The 20907-nt window shown below is 38.9% G+C and overlaps 1 pseudogene; it reads left to right on the top strand.

Moving 5' to 3' along the window:
* Positions 1-4753: 4753 nt before the first annotated feature.
* Positions 4754-12530, top strand: LOC144253925 (olfactory receptor 7E178-like; annotated as a pseudogene).
* Positions 12531-20907: the final 8377 nt, after the last annotated feature.

The raw sequence follows: 20907 nt of genomic DNA, 5'->3' as shown, positions 1-20907 counted from the left end.
CTGCAGTTTTTCCTTGACATTTTTATCGTGCATTTTAGTTGTGCGCAGTGTTGGGATCTATTGTTACATATTTGTACATGCACACAATATAACAACAGAATTCGGTCAGTATAACTCCCCAGCACTCCCCCTCCATCCCTTCTTCCCTTCCTCTCCCTGTTCATTTCCTCTACTCTCCTGACCTCCCTTTGTCATGCAATAACCCCTGCCTTTCTTTTCCCTTTTCCTCTCTAGCTTCCATAAATGAAAGAAAACATGAGATCCTTGACCTTCTGAGTTTGACTTACTCCACTTAATGTAATGTTCTCATGTTCCACCCATTTTTGTGCAAATGACATAATTTCATTTTTCCTTATGGCTGAATAAAACTCCATTCTGTATGTTCACCACCATTCTTTATCCATTTATTCAATGATGAACATCTATCTTCCCTTCATGTTACATTTTAAAAAATTCAATGAAGAATATTAATCCTACAGGATAGTGGTCTTCCTGTGGTGTATGGATACACACAGGAGACATACTTGGTCAGTGATACTCCTAAGCCCTTTCTTGTCTGTCACCTCTTCCCTCCCTGTGCACAGTTCCCTCAACCGTAACCCTCTGCCCCCTACTTCATGACAAGTAATCCTTTCATCTCACTATGAAGTCATTCTCTGCATTGGAACAATCCCATCCACAGGTGAGAAGGGTGAAGCATTTTTGTGTGGGACCCTCCTGTCATTTATTTGTTAGTTTTATGGCTCTAGCATGGAAGTGTCTTGTGTTGCAACTGTGTCACATTCTTCCAGTGACGTGGCCTTTCTGGTGGACTAAGCGATGTATCCCACGGGCACCTCTATGCTGCATCCCTCCTGTGCAGCCTGAGGAACTCAACATTAATGTCCCCTCTGGAAGCTCTGTGGCAGAACTGTCTAATCTCGGGACCTGAGCATCTAGCTGGGATGTAATGTCAGAAAGTGCAGCAAGATTAACATATTTCCTATAAATCCAGCTTCCTAGAACATGTTGTTTTTGTATGTCCACGGGTTTAATTCCTTATATTTCATAAGCAAATGGTGGTCACCAAGGTTGTGGCATTTTTAAAATGGATTCCCAAGTTTGGTTTGAGAGGATGAAAAATTTCTGGAGATGTTTGATGGTAATAGTTGCACAAAAATGTGAATGTAACTAAGGCCACCCAAGCACGAACTTGACATGGGTAACATGGTACTTTTTTGTTCTTTATATTTTCTTCTAATAAAATAAACATAAAATCAGATGAATCTCTGCAAAATTTATAAGTGGAAGAAGTGAAGCATGTGTATGAGATTCCTTCTAAGCAGAGGGAGGGTCCACATGTTTTGTGGACATTCATATCTCCCTCTGCTGCCCCATCTCCTCTTCTTCCTCGTTCTCCTCTTCTCATCCATTTACATTAGGAGGTTCTTTGAGACTGGGATAACATGAACCAATTTGGCTAATTAGGAGCTCTGCATTAAGCCTCCAAAACAATACAATAGTCAGTAATCAGGCTGTGCCAACAGTCCTTCTGTGAGTGGTTCCTGTCCAGTGATCTCTGTAGCTTAATCTCCCTGTGACACTCTTCACCAGGAGGCAGCTATATAATAATGCAGTACTCCGATGAATCCTGAAGACACTGTCTGAGCTTTCACTGGGCATCAGGCATGGGAAGGTCTTTATTTCTGCACTTGTTCATGAACAGAGACATGTTGAGAGCCACAGCCAAAGGGGCCCCAGAAAACTTCCAGCTGCCAGCAAACTCCCAGCTGCCGGCTGATGATTGGCTCACAGCGGCCCCAGCAACATCTAGCTGATTGGCTCCTCTGCGGTCATGTTCATTGGGCTGTTTCCCTGCCCTTCAGACTACGGAACTGCTCATTGGGGGACTTCTTTGGCTCCGCCCACGCGACCTAGCCAATCGGCCTCAAGAGCAGGAGGATTGTGGGAGGTGGTGGTTGGTGTGTGGGAGAGGCTTGTGGAAGCCGGTGGTGGCAGTTGGGCTCTGAGGGTTTTTCCTGAGGAGCTGTTTTGTTTGGCGTTTGTAGTTTTAAAAATAAAGTTTGTTTCTTTTGACAAGTAGCTCCTGAATTGTGCCCAGCCAGACTGCGGCAGAGACACATCAACCAGTAAGTGCAAAGGGATCCCATGCATTAGGTGAGGATTCATGGAAGTATTATTTCCTTATCAGGAGAACAAACATGATAGTTTAGGTAACCTGACCCATGTGCATCCTAATGTGCAAAGTTTCAACTATGAGAATTGAGACCATTTATGTTCTTGTTTTTGGTGCAGATACCAGAAACCTTATTCAAAATTTGCTTTTTACCCCACACTGTATCTACCTTTCATAAAAGTCTCACCCATAATAGCAAAAAGTGGGTCTTTCTAAACAGTTCTAAAAAGATTAGGAAGGTGATGTGAGGATGAGATCAAGGCCAAGAGTGACCCTCACATCATGGACTGATAGAGAGGGCTTCCTGCCCACCAGCACTGAGTGCTCTGAGTCACTCATTAATTTTTATGCATATCATCTTATTTCATATATATATATATATATATATATATATATATATATATATACACATTAGTATTATTTTACAGAAAATGAAAGGCCACATTATATTTATGTAAATAAAATTGTACTCGTTATTAGGAAAAAATGAAGCCATGTTTGAATTGGTCTCTCTGGTTATGGACACAGGGCTTCATACCAGGAGAATCCTGGCAGATTGTCCCCTTGACAACCCCAACAGTCATTTCCCTCTTGTCACTCCAGGAGGAGACCTCTTGTTCATTGTCTTCTGCCTTTTGTGGGTTCCTGGTGGGTCACAGGACAGAATAGTGGGAGGAGCCACTTGTATCCATAATAGAAAGAGTAGCCAGGAATCGAGGGCAAAAATTGCCAGAAGAGTAGCTGTGTCCCAGTTCTGCACAGATCTCTGTCTTGGCCCCCTTTCAGGACTTCCTTGAAGCTGACCACTCCATTCTTAAAATCACCCCAATCAGCTTTTAAAGGACTCACAGAGTCTAGTCTTGATTTGATTCCTTGATTTGGCACAGGAAATGAGAAAGAATTTAAAAATGTACTTGGTGAAGACAGCAGGTCCTCTGCTTAATACTTCCTATTGGCTGGGAGACATTAAAAACGTCAATGGATTGGACTCAAAAATCAGACCATTTAAATTTGAATCCTGTCTATGTCACTTATTTCTTCTTTGGCATAGGACAAGTTTTTAGTGTCCCTGAGACTCAGTGGACACTGAAATATGAATGGATTTTTTAAAAAATTGTTATTTATTATTTATAGTGATGGGGTTAATCTTCATAGTATTTACTGATAAAGGGGTGAAAATAGAAACCCTTAATTTTATTTCAATATAATCTATGAGTCAACATTTAATATCCTGTGACCTGAAGTTACCATTTTTCTATTTCAATGGGAGTTTTCTTTCTTTTATCTTTTTCATTTTTTTGTACCAGGGATTGAACACAGAGGCACTCAACAGCTGAGCCACATTACCAGCCATTTTGTTTTATATTTTTTATTTTGAGACATGGTCTTGCTGAGTTGCTTATGGCCTCACTAAGTTGGTGAGACTGGTGTTGACTTACCATCCTCCTGTCTAAGCCTCTGAGCTGCTGGGATCGCCCAGCAGGACATTTTAATTTTGTTGCTGTAGATGTCTGTGCTGTGTACTTGGGGAAGACTGTTATTTTCTTTCTTTACTAATTCTCAAGAGATGATCTTTGCTTGCCACAGAGGAGGCATCAAAAATCTATTCAAGTTTGAATCACTCTTTCCTTAGGTCACTAAACTGACCCTATATCCATTTAAAAAATGCACTTGGTATTTTCTGTCTGTACTGTCATCCCTCTTGTCCCCCTAGAACTAGAGACAAGTTAAAATAGCTCTTTTTTTTTTGTCACCTCATCATGGACTCACAGCACGTTAATTTTATTTGAACACCATCTACAAGATTCAGTTTTTGAAAGAAGAAAGCTGAGATTGTAATGAGGCTGAAAAAGAGAAAAGAGGCCAAAATAAAAGTGAGAGAGGAATCCCATAAAAATAGAAGGGAGACGGTGGAGTAAGGGAAAGGGTGGGGGCAGAGAGAGCAAATTGTATTCTAACCATAATTATATATCTATGTCAAAATGAACCCCAATATGAGGTATAACTACAATGTACTAATAAAAACAGAAGAAGATTTTATCCCAAGGTATCAGAATATAGTGTGGTATATTAAACTGCTTCTTTATTCCTTGTTATCAGATTGATATTTCCCATAATGAGGAATGCTATAACTTATTCTTCGTTTTCATTTCTCTGACTGTGTATGATGTAGTGTCCTCCCGTATGTGCAGTCCTACATGTATCTAGGGTTATGATGTCCATCTCATTCCACATCTTTCCTGTCCCCATAAAACATGGATTCTTTATTTGCAAATATGGAATTTAAATGTATACAGAGTGCTCGGTGCCTGATTGTGTATGTCTCCTCTCCCAAAGTGTCTGAGGAATATGAAACACAAAATCTAATATGTGTCTCTGAATTCCAACTATCAAGACTTAGGGAACCCAGACCTGCAACCCAACTTCTTTGGACTGTTCCTGTCCAGGTACCTGGTCACAGTATCATCATCCTGGTCACTCATCATCCTGGCTGTCAGCCTCGACTTCCACCTCTACACCCCTTTGTACTTCTCGATCTTTAATGTGTGTTCAGCTGACATCTGTTTTATATCCACGATGGTCCCAGAGATGGCTGTGGGTATGCAAACCCATAGCACAGTCATCAGTCATGTGGCTGCCTGACACAGAAGTCTCTTCATCATTTCTGCATGTATGGATGTTCTGCTTCTGATGGCCATGGCTCCTGACTGATTTGTGGCCATTTGTCACCCCTGGCATTATCCAGTCATGAGGAATGCCTGCCTCTGTGACTTCTTAGTTTTGTGTCAGTTTTGTTTAGCCTGATAGACTCCCAGCTACACAATTTAATAGTCTTACATTTTATCTACTTTAAGGATGTGGAGCTTTCTAACTTCTTCTGGGAACCTTCTCCACTCCTTAATCTTACTTGTCCTGATGCTTCATCTAATAACACAGTGAAGAATTTTGTTGGTGTTTGTTTTTTTTTTCCATCTCAGAGATCCTTTTTGCTTATTATAAAATTATTTCCTCCATTCTAAGAGTCTCATCATCATGTGTGAAGTACACAGCCTTCTCCACCTGTGGGTCTGAGTATTTTTATGGGACAAGCCATGGTGTGTACTTTGGTTCAGGTGTGTCACAATCTTCCAGAAAGAGTTTTTACATGTAGTCCTGTAAGTTTGTAGATTTAATTTCTCAACACATTTACTAATAGAATGGTAGTAGCCAGTGTTATGGTGGAGAGGAATGTTGAGTTTTAAAAATTGGTACAGCTTCCACATATGAGAGAAAACATTTGACCCTTGACTTTCTGAGTCTGGCTTATTTCACTTAATTTGATGTTCTCTAGTTCCATCCATCTACCAGAAAATACAATGATTTTATTATTTATGGCTAAGAATAACTCCATTGTGCACATCAACCATTTTTTTCTTTATACATTCATCTGTTGACAGTCACCTTGGCTTTTCCATAACTGTAGTGAATTGCCCTACTATAGACACTCACGTGGCTGTATCATTATAGTATGCTGATTTTAATTCTTTAAGATAAATACCAGGAATGGGAGAGCTGGATTATATGGTTGCTCCATTCCTAGTCTTGTGAGGAATCTCTATACTGATTTGCAGAATATTTGTGCTGATTTTCAGCCCCACCAACAATGTATGAGAGTACTTTTCCCCCACATTGTTTTCTTAATAATGGCCATTCTCACTGAAGAGAGATGAAATATCAATGAAGTTTTTATTTGCATATTCCTGATTTCTTGGGTTGTTAAACATTTTCTCATATGTATGCTGGCCATTTGTATTTTTTTCTTTTGAGAACTGTGTGTTTAGTTCTTTTGTCTATATATTAATTAAGTTATTTGTTTTTTGGTATTAAGTTTTTGAGTTCTCCATATATTGTGTATATTAATCATCTGTTGGAGGAGAAGTTGGCAAAGATTTTTTTCCCATTTTGTAGTCTCTCTGGTCATGGAGGCTAGACAAAAATAGGAAACATATGGGGTGGGGGAGTCCCATAAAAATAAGAGGGAGATCAGTGGAGTAGAGGAAGTAAATCAGGGGGGAGGGAAGGAAGAACTGGAAAACAGGATGGTGGAATGGAATTGACCAAATTATGCTGTGTGCATCCACAAATATACCACAGTGAATTTCACCTTTACTTGTATCCATAAAGCACTGATTAAAAAATTATAAGTAGAGGGAAGGAAGACAAGTGGGGAGGAGGAAGGGGAACAGGAGGAGGGATGAGGGAAGGTAAGGGGAAATACTGACTGGGGATTAAAGTGGACAAATTACATTCTGTGCTGATGTGATTATGTCAAAATAAAACCCAATATAGGGTATAACTGTAATGCACTAGTAAACATATAAAAATTATAAAAATGGGTACAAAGTTTCAGTTTGGTAAGATGGAAATTTTCTGTAGATTGTCAATGGTGTTAGTTGCATGATAACAAGAAAGTAATTAATCCCAATGAGCTATACACTTAAAATTGGTGAGAGATGTAAATTTTTTGAAATTAAAATTTAATTACAATTAAAGGGATATAAAAATCAAATACATCTTGCTAAGAAAGGAAATAAATGAAGGATGCACATGAACTTTCTTTCCCATAGAGGAAGAGCCAGGAAGAGTTGGTAGACATTCATTTTCTTCTCTACTTCTTTCTCCATTAATATAGGAAGTCCTTAGGGATTGGAATAACATGGGCCAATTTGGCTGATTATGAGTTCTGTGCTTTGAGCCTCCAAGGTTACACAATTGTCAGCAATCCGCTCTTCCTCTAGTTCTTCAGTGAAGTCTGCCGTCCAGTGGGCTCCATACTTGTGTCTCCTCTTCCCATGGCTGTGTGCATCAGGAAGCTCCTGAGAATGCATTGAAATAAATGCTGGGGACAGAACAGGTGCTCACTGGGCATGAGGCAGGGGAGATCTGGTCATGGCCCAGCAGGCACACAGCATAAACCAGTAAGTGCTAACAAGATTCTGCGTGGATAAAGGCCCATTAGAAAGCCAGTTTTTCCCTCATCAGGAAAAACATGACAGTTTGGGCGGCCACATGGGAGGATACCAATGTACTAAGTTTCAACTGAGAAGACTGACTTTGTACACATGGTTAGGTGAGAGTTCCTGAGATCTCACTTGAAATTTTGCTTTCCTCCCACACTTGTTTACTCCCATAAACTCTCATCCATTATACCAGCAAATGCATCCCTTAAGATTATTTCCTAACTACCCCAAAAGCTCTGTGAAGGTGATGCAGAAGATGGGGATGAGGAAGACAATAACCAGAACATCAGGAACAATTATTGAGAGGTTCCTCAGAGCCAGGCAATGAGGCATGAGTTCTACACTGGTTGTTTGAAGTCATCTCCCTAGTTTCCCACAGGGAATGAGTGCCACATTAATTTTTTACAGAAGAGAAAGGAACATGGGCGTTTTGTACAACCTGTGTGAGGTGTTTAGGTCAAAAACTCTGAAGTCATGTTTGAATTGAGCAGCCTGATTAGAGGTGCAGGGCCTCTGGCTAGGAGGACCCTGGCAGGTCGTCACTTTCCCCAGCCCCTTCACTCCAAGATGAGACCCAGTTCTTCTCTGCACTGAACTTTGTTGGATTCTGGTAGATCAGTTTTCATAGTGGGTTGTCTTTACAGCAACGATTTAGGAAGAGTGCCTGAGATACAGGAATAAAGCACAGAAAGGGAGGTACACACTCTTTCAGCAGAGAGCTCTTTCTCTACCCCAGGGCATACCTGTGCCTCTTCACATCCTCCTGCCTTCTTGTTACCAGCCCACTCAATCTCTGAAAGAGACTCACATTCAAGTCTTGATTTTATTATTACTTAGGAAGTGGGAAAGAGGTAAAAATGTACTTGGCAGGTTCACTTGAGAGTTCTGGACCTCTGCTTTAAATGCTCTGCTGGTTGGGAAACAACAAAAAGGATCAGTGAATCTCACCAGGTGATTGACAGTTTCATCTGAGGGCTTTTAGCTCTGCTCAGGGTTTCCTAAACTTAAAGCAGGTTGTTAGTGTCTCTGAGATTCAGCAATGCCGTCCAAGTTGAATTATAGTTGGAGTAACTTTATGAAGTTAGAATTAAGGAGATAATGTGTGTTCTTTATGTGATTAACATGTGAAGAATGAATAAAATACCATCAAAGAGTAGGTAGCAATTTCTAATGATAATGTTAATTTTCATACCCTTTAAGCAAAATATAATTGTGACCCAAAATTGCCATTTTCCTATTTCTGTTTTGTTGCATTTTGATTTTATCCTATGTAAAGTCTGTGCTGTGTAATTTGATAGGAATGGCCATCTTTCTTCTCTGAATCCCCAGAGACAAGAGGTTTTTGGCATAGAGGAAGCATCAAAATTAAAAGAATGTTATTAAACTTTGAACAGACCCTTCCTTGTTCACAAATCCTGGCTGTACTTAGTGTGGCTTCAACAAACTTGGTTTTTTTCCTGTTTGTACTTTCACCATTTCAGGAATATCCCTTAGAGACAAGATTGAACAGCTCTTGCTGGTGTCTGTATCATGGGCACCTGAGAACCCTACTTCTCTAAACCACAGCATCGACAACAGTCAGGCATTTGAAGAAAAAGGCAGAGGTTTTCACAGGTATCAAAAGAACAATAGAGGTACAAAGAGAAGGAACAGGAATGTCTTCTTGCTTGGGCCAAGACACATTTTAGACTAACATTATCTTTGACATGATAATATGTACATGAATAGACTCACTAATTTCTTAACCATTGAATTCTTTTTAAAAGATATAATATCAAAATATTTGTTAGGTTCTAAACATCACTTATATACACATTGGGTGGTGACAGGCATTATGTTCCCTAATTTCATTAAGTAGTACATGCTTTTGGGAGGTGGAAAGTTTACACATGTTCTGCGTGTGAGGCAGGTCAATATATAGCATGGAAACCTGGATTTGCTAACTTCCATTGCAGGACAATGTTTCTCTTTTTTGAGTCGCATGGAAATAGTATTTCCAATACAATATAAATTGCCTTGATTAGTTATCTTGGAAAGATTATTACTAGAAGGACCTCAGTGATATTTTTGTTGGTAAATCTTAAGAAATAGTGAATTTGACATATGACTGTTTTTTTTTTTAATTGGGATAGTGTATGCAGGTGATCAGTTATTACACTGAATATGCATCGATTGTGGAAAATTCAAAATATAACCTCTCTCCACTATTATATAGTAATTTTCACTTTTGTGAAATTGTGAAAGGCAGAAGAATTTTGAGAGGATTTGCATAATAATAAACTTACAAGGTAACTGATGTTCCTCCTTTGGGTAATAGTGCACATCACATAAAGCCTTTGCGTAGATGTGTGTATTTCATGAGTGACTTTAATCCACATGTGGATGCAAACTAGCACATTTCAAGGGTTATAGGGGTTCTTGTAAGCCACTTAGATGAGCATTAGGTACTTTTCAGGTAAGTTTTAAGGAAAACTGTTTATGGACACATACATCGATACTGATGTGGAAACATCAACAGCAAACTTCACCCACCTGATTCATGACTGTAGCTGTGTTTGGGGACAGGTCTGCAGGAGAATGGTCTCTTACAGAGATACAAATAACTCAGTTTTCATAGGTAATTATTCAGACCTCTATCAAATGTGGGTATTGATGCAAATATTATCAGATGTTTTTATTTTAATATGGATAGTGTGTATTAATGGAGAGTAGCAAAGTTAATATCCATGCAGAATTTTCTAAATGCCAGAAAATATTCTAAAGTTGAAGTTCTTAACCCTATTACTCACTCAAGAACTTTAAATGCACATTCTGATTAAAGTGATTTTTGTTTGAGACCAAGGTATCTGGATATATTAAAATCTCCACAGGAGAGGTAGGAGAGAATGGAAAGAGGAAGTTTTGGGGACTGATGTGGAGGTGAGTATATCCATTGGCTGTGTCAAAATGATCCCAATTGTATGTGTAACTATGGTGCACTAATAGTAAAAATCTCCACAGGTGAACATATTAACTAATGAGCCCCCAAACCATTAACATTTAAAAATTTTTAAAAATACTCTCTTATAACAGAAACAGAAGGTAACTATCACTGCCATTTTATAGATGATGCAAATATCCTGGCTGCTTATATTGTTTCTTTTATTTTTCTCTTTGGCATATTTTCCTAATTAAATCATAAAAAATAACCTAGTTTCCTTCAAGTAGGTGAAGTAAGTAATTGCAATCCATGTATCAGGGAATATTCATGTGAAAATCTATTAAGTAGAAATAATGTTGGGACATAATAAACCTATGCTTGGGCCTTTCTTTGGTACTAAGGTCTTAATCTGTGAATTTGATAGGTTATGTTCTGAAATTCCATGAAGAAGTATTCAAAGCCCCAATCAAGTCCAGTGTAGAAATATCACAAAGGAATAAAAAAGAAGATTTTTATATATCATATATTTCATGAATTATCCCAAATAAGCCTGTATAAAAATAAAATATTCAAAGAAGGTTCTTATCTTTTATTATCTATAAATTATTTATAGTTTCAGTGTACAATAATGTCACATTTTATATCAATAAAAGAAATAATGTAAGCAGCCAGGATATTTGCATCATCAGTGGTACCATTGATTATGTGAACTTAACCGTGTTTATGAAAATGGGGTGCAGGAGGAGAGAATAAGGAAGTAATTGGAAATTAGACTGTCCAAATTTTATTATGCACAAATATGTCACAGTGAATCACACTATTAGTTTCAATTATTACAAAACCATAAAAAATTTGAAGTCCACAAAAGCTAAGAATACTTGTTTATTACTGCATAATTTTTAAAGTACACATTTAAAGAGGAGAGGAATCAGAAAATAAAATCTCTAGAAGAAAAACTGCACATAAATTTTTTTCTGACTGAAAACAATCAACGTTGATTCAATTGTAAGAGAACGCAGAACTTCATGTTTTTAACATTGTAACTCAAAGAATTTGTCCCCAAGGACTTAGAATGAAGCAAGATATATTGGGCAACTTCTTAATTTCCTTCCATTAGAATTATTTTTTTAGAATGATTTTTTTTCTAAATATGAGGAGGCCTATTACCCTTTATATATTTTCTTTTCTGAAAGAATAGGCTGCATTTTCTTGTGATTATGGACTTATTTTCTCTAATACTCCTGGTGTTCTAATATGGTTCATTTGAGTGTTCCTATATAGGTGCAAATGGAAGGACAGGTCTAACACAGAAATCAATAATGAAAGTGTCTAAAAAGATTGGATTTTCCATAAATGTTTTGTTCAAAGAGTATTGACTTCAAGTTTGAATACTTGTAAATACATGAATTCAAATGAATTCAAATTAATATAGAGTGCTGGGTTCCTGTTTATGCACTTCCTTTCCCCCAACATCTCTCCCCACCCTTCCCAAGGTGTCCAACAAATACAGAACTACAAAATCTGACGGGTGTCTTAGAATTCCATCTCCTGGGACTCTCAGAGGACCCAGACCTGCAGCCCCTCCTCTTTGGACTGTTCCTGTCCATGTACCTGGTCACAGTGCTTGGGAACCTGCTCATCATCCTGGCTGTCAGCTCTGACTCCCACCTCCACACCCCCATGTACTTCTTCCTCTCCAACCTGTCCTTGGTTGACATTTGTTTCTCCTCCACCACGGTCCCAAAGATGACTGTGGACATCCTAACTCAGAGCAAGATCATCTCCTATGTGAGCTGCCTGACACAGATGTCTCTTTTTATCATTTTTGCATGTATGGATGATTTTCTATTGACTGTGATGGCCTATGACCGCTTTGTGGCCATCTGTCACCCGTGCATTACTCAGTCATTATGAGTCCTTGCCTCTGTGGCTTCTTAGTTTTGGTGTCATTTTTGGTTAGCCTTTTTGACTCCCAGCTACACAATTTGATTGTGTTACAATTCACATATTTCAAGGATTTGAAAATTTCTAATTTCTTCTGTGACCCTTCCCAACTCCTTAATCTTAGCTGTTCTGGGACTTTTTCTAATAACATTGTCAAGTATGTAATTGGTGCCTTTTATGGTTTACTCCCCATCTCAGGAATTCTTTTTTCTTAATATAGAATTGTTTCCTCCATTCTGAGGATCCAGTCATCAGGGGGAAGTACAAAGCCTTCTCCACCTGTGGGTCTCACCTGGCAGTTGTTTGTCTATTTTATGGAACAGGCTTTGGAGTGTACCTTGGATCAGCTGTGTCACATTCTCCCAGAAAGGGTGTGGTGGCCTCTGTGATGTACACTGTGGTCACCCCCATGCTGAACCCCTTCATCTACAGCCTGAGGAACAGGGACGTTAAGCGTGCCCTGAAGAGATTGCACAGGAGAACAGTCTAATCTCAGCACCTGTGGTGTCCAGTTGCAATATTTGTTGGAAAATACAGCAAAACTGTCAATTTATCCTTCGTAGTAATACTGTTTTTTGCAGCTTCATGGTTTTGCTATTTCATAGTGAATGATGGTAGCAAGTGTTAGGGAAAATAGATTCATGTTGAATAAATAAAAAAAAAATTCTGTAGGTGGATGATGATGATATCTTCACAATAACATCAAGGTAACGAATACCTCTGAACTGTGCCCTTGACACTGGTGAGTTATTCATTTTAGTGAAATTTTGAATTTGCCATAATAGAAATGAAAATAAAAGCAAATAAAACATATAAAAGAAATTAAAGAAATGAATAGGACACATGTACTTCGTGTCAGTATCAGAAGAGCCAAATAACATTTTTGACAATTATTTTCTCCCCTTCTTCCATCATTAATATGAAGTTCTTAGGTTTTGTTTTTACCTGGACAAATAGGACTAAATATAAGCTTTGAGACATGAGCCTCCAGGGTCACATTCAGCCTCTGCTTCTACCCTTCCGCTTGATGGTTCCTAGTTTAGTGGGCTCCATACCTGTGTCTCTTTCTTCCTTGATTATTTGCACCAAGAACATGCTATCCAAAACTGCATGGGCGTTCATCTTGAATGGAGCCATGGTACTCCCACGAGGGAGGTGTGTTGGGGCTGTTCTCCTGGGTAATGACCTACCCGATACACAGTGCAAGCAGTAACTTCTGTGGGAGGCAAAGATTGGAAGAGGGAATGTCCTATGCATTGCCTCCTTTTTTTCTACAGGACGAACATGATGTTTGGGTAGCCACAGGGGTACTGTTAGTGGCGATGGTAACCAAAATCTTATGTAAAGATTTTCTTTTTCTGCCACAATGACTCTATTTCTCATAGAGTTTTCTCCACAAAGGAGTAAATACACCTAGTTACCCTTTTCCTAAGAATTACAAAGGTGTATGAAGGTGATGAGGATGAGGAGAGCAACCATAAATAACATCATCAATTGCTAATGGGAGATTCCTGAGTGCCAGATGCTGACCAGGGTTCCACACGGATTATTTGACTTCATCTGCAAAAGTTTCCAGGCATTTTATTTTATTTTACAAAAATGGGGCTCAGGTTTTTGGGTAACTCAACCTAGGTTTTTAGGTTGAATAACTGTAGCCATGTTAGAATTGCACTGTGGATTTGAGACACAGGGCACATGGGCAGGTTGTCCACTTCACAACCAACCTGTGCTTTCACTTTCCTCTCACTCCAGGATGGGGCCCCTTCTTCCCTGTGAACTTTAGTCCTGGAATATCCGGTAGATCACAGGACACCACAATGTCTGGCATCTGCTGCACCAATTAAGGAATAATGGCTCAGAGGAGAGGAAAAAAAAAAACAAATAAAAAGTAGGCAACAATAGCTGGACACACTGGGTATACCCACAGGGTATCCCTGGAGCTGCCCACATCCTCTGTGTTCTTACAATGAGCCTACTGAACGTGAAAAGGAGACCCAGAGTCATGCCTTGATTTTATTATGATTCAGGAAACTGGAGAGTGGTTGGAGTGTACCTGAGATGTGCCTGCAGTTGAGGCCTCTGGAGCTCTGCTTAGAATGTTGCTAATATTAGGAAACACCAGTCCTAGAGACTCACAATTTAATTTCACTGCTGTTTGCTCCACTTATTATTTCCTGAACATAGAAATGGTTGTTAGTGTCACTGAGAACCAGGATTGTCATCTGAGGTGAATTCTATTTTATACAGTTGCATTGAATACAAATTAAACAGAAAAGGTTTTGTTCCCTATTTCCATGCATTGAATGTGTAAAATAGGGGCGAATACATGTTGGATAGTCATTATTCATATGGCAAGATCATTCTCCATACCCTTCAATTAAAACATGTCCTCATCTTACGTTACTCTTTTCCTATTGCTTTATTGTTGCATTTTAATGTCATCCTTCTGTAGGTATGTGCTGTGTATTCAGATAGGAATGACTAAATCTTTTAATCTCTGGTTTCCCAAAGCCTATACCATGTTTGGCAGAGAGGAGATTAAAATAAAAGTTGGGTTTACCCTTGACTAGACCTTTTCTCTGCTCACAGATCCTGGGCATAATCAGTATGGCTCCAGGGCACTGGATTCTTTCCTTTCTGTATTTAGGAACCTGTCCTAGATGAGATGGAATAGCTGTCTTTTGTGTCTGTGTCATGGACACAAGAGCCCTATTCTTCCACTTAACAGCATTTTTTTTTTTTTTTTTTTTTTGGTGCTGGGGATTGAACCTAGGGCCTTGTGCATGCGAGGCGAGCATTCTTCTAACTGAGCTGTATGCCCAGCCCTTAACAGTATCTTCAACATTCAAAAACAGTGGTAGAGACTTTCATGAGCCTAGGGAAAGTAAAGTGGTGGGAAGTGACAGGAAACCCTTAGAGACATGCTTTAGAGTCGCCCATCATTCCCAGGCTGCAGTGTGCTTTGACAATTGCATTTCACAGTAGATTGTTATGGTTTGAGTGTGAGGCAACACAAGGAGGTTCACAGTGAATGATTAGATCACAGGAGCTGTAACCTAGTCAGTGTATTAGTCCACTGACCAATTAACTGGGTGGGAACAGAAGGTGAGTAGAGGGTGGCTAGAGGTGGCAGATCACTAGGGGCATGTCTTTGGGTTTCTATTTGGCTCCTGGTGAGAGGAGCACTCTCTCTCTCTCTCTGCTTCCCATTTCCCAGGTTTTGAGCTGTGTCCCTCCTCCATGCCCTCCTGCCATGGTGTTCTGCCTCACCTCGGGCCCAGAGTTATGGATTGCACTAAACCTGGCCTGAACCTCTGAAACCACGGGCCAGATGAACTTTTCCTCATTTAAGGTGTTCTCATCAGATCTTTTGATCACAGCAACAAAAAAGCTGACTGCAATAGTAGGCTCACTCCTTAATGATTGAGTTCTTAGTATTTTGAAAAAGCATAATGACCAAATATTTATTAGGTTTCATGCTTATCTGTCATATTTCATGTGGCGAAGGATAATATTATTATTCCATTAAGATGTAGGAACACAGAGAGATGGACAGACTGACATTACTCTGCCTCTGGAGCCAGTCAATATACATGCCAAAGAATGTTCAAAAGATTGTTGCAATAATAAAGTGACAAACTGAATGATGTTCATTCCTGGAATTAAGTGCCATGTAATGGTTAAAGTATTTATTATGGAAGTGTGTCCTTCACAGACTAGATCCATCCACGTGCCAGTATTACTGCTGCAGATGACATAGTTGACACCTGCCCTGCTATTTGCTTTAATGCCAGATCTAGTTCATGGCTACTCATTGATTTTGATTAGCAATTGCTGACCCCACCATTCCTGCTGTTTTTGGTATTTAACATTGTAGATATCATAGTATATTATGAAAAATGGGGTTCCAGGGCATCCTTGGTGCTATAAATGAGATGATTTATGATCAGACAAACAGTGAAGCACTGTAACAGGTCAGTATAAATGATCAAAAACAAATAAAAAAAAACAGTTCTTTCTTCCTTATTAGATATTTAAGGGGTGGGTGACTGTTTCCTCTTTATGTTTCACAGTGGAATGGTGGTTGTCTGGACTGTGGTGTGGGACTAATGGAAAGTTTTAGACAAGGGTAAAAGTTTCAGTTTTGGAAAATCAAAAATTTCTGGACACGGTGGATGGTGATTTCTGCAGAAAAAGTGAATGTCATTAATGTGAGTGAAGTTTTCATTTGGTATGGTCACAATGTTACATTTTTTATTTACATCTTCCCCCAATGAAAATGGACATTTGAAGAAGATATGTCTTTTTTTAAAAAAGTGAAAGAAGCAAGTAGCAGACACAAGCTTCCCCCTAATTAGAGTCAGGATCCAAAAAATTTGTGGACATTATTTTGCTTTGCTTCCTCCATGAATGTTCAGAGGTCCTTAGAGATGGGGTAACATGGACCTATTTGACTAATTAGGAGCTGTGTGCATTGAGCTTCCATGGTCCTTTAAGAGCAAGCCATCAGCCTGTGCCTCCAGCCTTCTCACTGATGCTTCCTGACCAGTGGATTGCATAGATGTGTCTCCGCCTGTGGTTGTCCCTATCAGAAGCTGCTGACACTGTATTCATATGAATGCTGTGGACATAGTCAGAGTCTTTACTGGGCACCCATTATGGGTGGGTCTTGGGATGTGCATTTCTTGGTCATGACCCAGCAGAGAAGCAGTGTGACCCAGTAAGTGCAGAGGGAGCCAGTGGATGTGGGAAGTGCTGTTGGAGGTAGTGTTCCTCATCACGAGGACAAACATCACTGTTTGGGGATCCAGATGAGAGGATACCAATATGCAAAGTTTCAGCTATGGGGACTGTGAAGTTTACATTTCTGTTTAAGGTGATTAAAAATTTGCTGTTCCTCCACTAGTTTTATTTCCCATAAAAATCTCACTCAAAACAGCACAGATGGGTCTTTCTGAAGTGTTTCCTAAGCTCTATGAAGGACCATGATGGTATGAACAGGATGAGGGAAATGAGAGCAGCCTTAGCCTCATGAACTTGTACAGGGGGCTTCCTAGATGCAGGTGCTGAGCAATGTGTTCTACATTATTTGTTTCATTTCTTAAGCACTATTGGACTTGAGTTATGCATGTCCACTTTATTATTATTTCATAAAAATTGAAAAAGTGACTTGAAAATGTAACTTGTACTCCTTTGTTAGGTGGGAAAGAATGCAGTCTTGTTTGTACTGGGCTGCCTGACCGTGGACACAGGGCATCACAGGAGAATCCTAGCAGACCATCCCATCAGCAAGCCCACCAGCCATTCCTCTTCCCTGTCACTGCAGAAAGAGAGCCTTGCCCACGATGCTCTTCCTCCTGGGATTCCTGGGGATCACAGGGCAGAGCAGTGGGAGTGCCTGCTGCATGCATGATGGAAGAAGAGTCACAGTCATAGGAGAGGTCACAGTGGGGGAGGCTGATGATCATTCAGCACAGATCATGCTCTTGGGCCCCCTCCAGAACCTCCTTGAGCTCACCACATGGTCCCTTATGGTTGAAAATAGCCCTCTCAGTCTCAAAGCAAACCTAAGATCAGGTTTGATTTCTTGTCTACTCATGACGCTGGAAATACTTTAAAAATGTGGCCGAGCCTTATTGAGACATCTGATGGAAACATTCTGTTTTCTGGTAAATGATAAAAATATTTACTGGATCAGATTCAGAGTCGCACATTTCAATTTTGAATCATTATCTCTGAGAAGTAGGGAGGATTGTTTGTGTCTCTGAGAATCAGCATTTTCATCTGAGTTTCTTTCTATTTGATAAAACAGTAGTGAGTCAGGATTAAATGGATAATAGTTTCTCTGTATGTGATTAATATGTGACATCTATGAGGTTAAGGCAACATAAAACTTAGATATCATTATTATTATTGTTATTACCAATGACAAAGGTAATCCTCAGGCCACTCAGCTAATGCATGAAGTGATCTGAAGTTACCATTTTCCTTCTTCTGTAGGGGATGTTTTATGTATGACCCTATAGATGCATATGCTCTGTATTTGGGAAGGCTAAATCCCTCTTTCATTTTGGATTTCACATAGACTGGTTTTCTTGGCACAGGGGAAGAATCAGAAACATGTCTCTTGAATATAGAAGTGACCCACCATTCTTTCCTAAAACTGGCCCAAATCAGTTTGATTCAACATACTTGGAGTTTCTGTCTGCAGTTTCATCCCTTTTAGGAATGTCCCATAGAAATAAAGGCAAGTTGACATAGTGTCATGGTGATAGAGCCCTTCATTATATTTATGAATATCACCTGAAATAGTCAATTTTTAAAAGATCTTGGCAGAGACTTTCATGGGCTTGAGAAAAGGAACAGAGGCAGGAACTTGAAGGGGTTACTTCAGGCTTCTGCCTTCAACTGGGACACACTTCTGAATTTCACATCATTCCAGGGCTCTGGGCCCTTGACAATTGCTTTCCTCCAGCATTTGTATTTCCCTGATCATGGAATATTTTACTAAAACCACAAGGATCAAAGTTTATTAAGGTCCATACTTCCCGAAGGTGCCCTACAAGTTGTAGAGATGCACCTATTGCTCCACAAAGCAATGTGAGCAGGGATAAGTAGAGAGATTCCCACACACCTGCACACACTGTCAGGTTAGTAATGCAGGATCAAAACGCTGCTTTCTGGCTCCAACCCAGGCTATTGTCTTTTTTTTCTGGAAGAAAATAGAAATATTATTCCCTACACAAGACAAAACTTCTTTGTGAGTTATCATGGAGAGAATATGACTAGTTAGGGTGCCACTGTCTTTTGGTAACCAAAGTCATGATTAAGTGAATGCAGGTGTTAATGACTTCTTTTTATAGGGCCATGCATGTTTGTCATTAATAGCAAGACTGGACATGCATTTTAGTTGGAAATCAATTATCCTCTGCTAACGCATTATACAGAGACTTTTATTTGTGTGATGTGAAGAAAGGCACAGGAAGTTTGAAATGATTGCCATACTAATAACTTACTGGTTAATGCTTTGCATCAGATCCAGACTGAATGAAGTAGAAAAATATACTTCACAGGGACTCATTTCAGGGTCAGTAGGAATTGTGTTGCAGACTGCTTAGATGAGATTTAAGTACTCAGGTAAGTTTTTTTTGGGGGGGACAAGTGTTAATGGATACATTAATAAATACTAATGAAGAAACTCCAACAGAAAATTACACCTCTCCTGGGAAATAGGTTTGCAGGAGAATGGAATTATGCAGAGATACTAAGAACTCAAATTTCTTAGGTAATTGTTCATATCTCTATCTAATGTTAGTCCTGAGACAAGTATTATCCAATTCCTATTATTGACTATATTAATAGCTAGTATTCATGGAGCCTGGATATTGTTAGACAGTGGGTTTTAATTCTGGTGTAGGAAAGAACCACCACACACTTCACATATACACATGCTGACTACTTTGGTGTTGGTCTGACAACAGGTGGGTGTAATAATGAGACAAAACTTCTAGATATGCAATTTGAACATTTTCTTTTTATATAAGCATATTATTACATAACTTTTTAAGTATATGTAAAATGAACTGAATAGTAACTCATTACTCAGATGGAACATTTGCTAATTATATTTAATTTCTTTTGTGCTTCTCACCTGTCCCAACTCAATCCCACTTATTCCATTTTTGGTGAGTTCAGATTTACGTATGTTGATTATCATAAATCTTAACTAGAGTTTTCACACACCCACTCACCCATAAAACCTTACTGCTTTTAAGCGTAGAACATTGGCAATATCACAAGAAAATTATCTGTGTCCTTTCCCAGGCAACTTTTTCCTCCCCCAGATGAAGGATGAAGTTACTTTTGAGAATTTTTAACCCTAGGTTCATTTTGCCTGAAATCATACAATCTACATGGTATTGGATCAGCTGTTTCTGCACACAAAATTTGTGAGATTCAAACAGGGTGTGTACTTTCCTTTGTTTTGCTGAGAAATATTGCATTATATGGATTCAGGACAATGTGTTTTAAAAAACATTTTGGTTATTTCTTATTTTGGACCAATAGGACTACAGGGCCTGTGGACATATGTAAATACCTATTCTAATTATTTTAATTTCTTACTAGTATTTACATACTAATGACAGTTTGCTAGTTTCTCTGAAAATTTCAATATGCATCTTAACATACTACAATCTACTTAGAGTTAATATTGTATGACTTTAATGACTACAAAGTAGAAAACATTATAAGACTTTGTTTTCTTGTATCTTTGTATGGCTGTTGTATATTTTGTATCCACAGATTATAAACCTTGCAATACAGTGTTGTAAATTTCTCACTGAATAATCACAGGTTTTGAAAAAAAATGTATTACAGTATATTCAAAAGGATTAACATTAAGCCAGCCAATCTAATATTCTCTTTTGTTTCACCCATGGTTTTGCATTCATTGGTGACCACTATCTGCACTAGTAACCACTATGGTATCCTGCAGGTGATTTTCTGTTTTGTACAATCCCTTATATTTAGTTTTTATTAGTGAATTGTAGTTATACACTGTACTGGGTTCATTTTGACATAATTACACAAGCATGGAATATAATCTGCTCTGATTCAGTCCCTAGCACTTCACTTTCCCCTTTCTTCCTCCCTCTTCCTGTTTTGTTTCCTCTATTGGTCTTTCTTCTACTTATTTACACTTTTTAAAATTAGTATTTTATAGATATACACATAGGGGAAATTCATTGTGGAATATTCACATATGATCATATGCTAATTTGGTCAATTTCATTCCACCTTTCCTCCCATTTCCCATCCCTCCTCCCTTCCCTGACCCTCAATCCCTTTCTATACTGTATTGATAT

This window comes from Urocitellus parryii, chromosome 3, assembly GCF_045843805.1.
Source record: "Urocitellus parryii isolate mUroPar1 chromosome 3, mUroPar1.hap1, whole genome shotgun sequence".
In the NCBI taxonomy this organism is placed as follows: domain Eukaryota; kingdom Metazoa; phylum Chordata; class Mammalia; order Rodentia; family Sciuridae; genus Urocitellus; species Urocitellus parryii.
This window is presented reverse-complemented; position numbering and strand designations above follow the sequence as displayed.